Raw genomic sequence first — 3,289 nt, 5'->3', positions numbered from 1 at the left:
GTAACAAAGATTTATACACTTCGTTAGTTCGCCCTACTCTAGAATATTGCTCGCCAGTGTGGAACCCGCAATATGATGTTCACCAGCGTAGTATTGAATCGGTACAGAAGCAATTCCTTAAGTTTGCGCTACGCGGTCTAAATTGGGACCAGGGTCTTCGCCTACCTTCTTACTCTGACAGACTTCTTCTTATTAATCTTCCTTCACTTTATAACCGTAGGCTTGTTTTTGGCATTCTCTTTCTCCATAAACTAGTCAACGGCGAAGTCATTTCTACCAATTTACTAGATACGCTGTATTTTTGTGTTCCCTCACGTCGGACCAGAAACTTTTTTCCTATTCACCTTAGTAGATGTCTGACTAACTACTCTCTTCACGAACCTCTTCGTGTTCTTTGCCAATCTTTTAACAACCTTTCTCACCTTATCTCTCCTCATCTTTCTGTCACTTCTCTTCGCGCTATACTTTTTAATCATCTACAGCGAAACCAATGAAAATATTCTGGACTTGGATTGGCTGCAACTCATCCCTGGCCACATTGGCTGTGAATCGGGGCATAGCTGGCACCTTGTGCAAATAAAACACCACCACCGGGCCGGGGATGTTTAGTTGTGTATAAAGCTAAGCTACCTTCTTCATTTAATTACTATCTGTCTTTAGCTTAAGCTTTTCGTCGACTGCTGTGTTAGTTGACGTAAATAAATAAATAAATAAATAAATAACTAAATAAATAAATAAAAATTGTTTGCAGCCCGCCCCACCCCTGAATAGTTTTATTTACTGTTGGCTGGCTTTACATGCAGGGTAAATGATCATTTAGATCAAAAAAAGGGGTCTCAAATGGGGATGTGAGTCATGCCGGATCGTGGAAGATGAAATGGAACTTTTCATGCGGTAAACAAAGAATAACCTGTTGAGTCTGTCCGCCAGAGTTTAAAGCTGTCGAGTCTCAGTTTAGTAGTTTAACGCTACTTACTGAGTCTCGAAAGCGTAAGAAGGCGGGAGAACAGACTTCTGATTTGTCCTTGAGTTTGCCGGTCTCCACATCTATATCCGTTCAGACCCCTTCTCAACCAATGCAAACTTCAATTCCGCAGACGATGTCTGTAGTGTCCGTTTTGTCTGAGCAAGAATCTACACCCATAGATTTTGCCGATAGGATTCTGGTGATAGTAGTGCCTGCAATGCCGAAACCATTGGTGGGAGTGCTACCTAAAAAACACATTTTTGTTTCGAGACTTCTCCCTGATGCTACATCGGATGATGTCATGGCCCACATTCGGGCTAAACTGAATGTCTCCAATATATCCATAGAAAAGTTTAAATTTTCATATTCTAGAGAAATTTCACCTTTTAAAATCAGTGTTCCAATTAAGTTCTTTGACTGTATCTGCAGTTCTAGCTCCAATGGTGTTACCAGAGGATAGTTATCATCCAACTTTTGAGTTATCTATTGAGTTTCCCAGCCGCGAGCACATCTCCGAGTGTGATCCTACAGTACGCATCCGATGTTTTCGGAAGACTGACTTTCTCGCACTAAACAATGCCTTTCTTAATACCGATTGGACTAATTTATACACTTGTACGGATATGAATTCCGCAATTTCTTTATTTTACACCGCTGTTGACTCAATCTTTAATGACTGTGTACCCCTAGTGTCTCCTGTGGTGACGCAAAAATTACCATGGTTTACGCGGGGGCTGTCAAAACTGAAGAAGTCTAGGTATTATAAAAAGTATAAAGTCACGGGTCTATCATCGGATCTTTCTCGTTACTTGGTTGCTAAATCGAAATTTATTGTTTCTAGTTCTAAATGGTATAAGAATTACTTACATCGTTGCAATTCTCCATAGTTCTATAGTTTCGTTAACTCAAATCGAAATTCTATCTCCCTTCCATCGTTTGCAGTTTTTAATAATGTTTTGGCCTCTTCTGATCAATCTATTTCTAATTTATTTGCTAACTTCTTCTCGACTACGTACATATCCACTAAGTACAACTATATCCTATAACGAAATCCAACCGCATTGTTAATCCTATTATAACGGAAAGTTCGGTAGCTTAGGAATTAATGACGATTAAGCCGGTATACTCACCGGGCCCAGACGGTATTCCTGCTTGTGTCCTGAGGTTCTGTGCGGAGTCATTGTGCTCGCCCTTACTTAAGCTTTTTGAGATGTCCGTTATACTGTCCGAGTTTCCAACTATATGGAAGGATTCGTTTATTTTACATCTTCAAACCATGCCTTACTATTACATAGGCTGAATTTAGTTGGCTTTCCGGATGCTCTGCTTGCTTGGATTTCACAATATCTAAGCAATAGGAGGCAGAGGGTTCTTTTAGGTCCTTTCTAAGATCATTTGTGTTGAATCGGGAGTCCCTCATGTCATACCTTGCAAGCTGACGTGAATGCTTTTCAGGGGTGGTGTAGGGCTAAAAAAGCTTTCTGCTCTCTGACGTGACGGTCGTGTTTTTGCATAGCTCCTGAGTTTTTATAAATATTTATTGTTTTTTCTCAATTTTTAATTGTGCTTAGTTTGTTTACACTTCCGCTGGTGTTGTTCGCTTGACTCCCTTGTGTTTTATTTCCATAATTCGGCAAATTAATCAGTTTAAACAGTTTTTTCTTTTTCGTGATTAGTGTTTGGTGCATTTACATATTTTTTTTTTAAATTTTTTTTTCTTTCGTCATTGCTTCTGCAGTTGCTCCCCTCATCGCCCCCATCATACCATCAGTGCTAGTGGCTTTGTGGTTCTCTCTGCTTTGTGCTTGTGCTTAGCTTCTCTCCCGCCGTCTCTGTTGTGCTGTGCACTCTAGCTGTCTCTTTGTTTTATTTGTAATTATTGATTATTTATCAATAATTATCTTTGTGCTGTGAATTTAATTTTTCTGTATATTCTTATATATATAATTTTTTTTGCCTTTCTTTCGGCTTTTCAATGGCTTGTTGTCTACCCAATTGCAAACATTCTGATCGTTTTGATGATCAGTATAGAGCAATATCTTGTTGGCTCTGCGATAATCTTATTCACTTAAAATGTGCGACTACGACAAATATTCTGGTTTGTCTGTGTCTAAGCCTGAGCTTGGCTTAATGCGCTGGACTTGCCCATCTTGTGCCAGCCAGCAGCTTGATTTTAGCCGTATGTATAGGATCTTCGTTTAAGGTTTCTTTCTTTAAAAAAACTGGCCAAACAGCTGTCAAACGAGTGTGACTCTAGCGTTCAATTATTGTCGCAATTCAAATTTGTTCCACCTTCTGAGAAATTGCACAAGAAATGTACCC

This window comes from Drosophila tropicalis, unplaced genomic scaffold (assembly GCF_018151085.1).
Source record: "Drosophila tropicalis isolate 14030-0801.00 unplaced genomic scaffold, ASM1815108v1 contig_1, whole genome shotgun sequence".
NCBI lineage: Eukaryota > Metazoa > Arthropoda > Insecta > Diptera > Drosophilidae > Drosophila > Drosophila tropicalis.
This window is presented reverse-complemented; position numbering follows the sequence as displayed.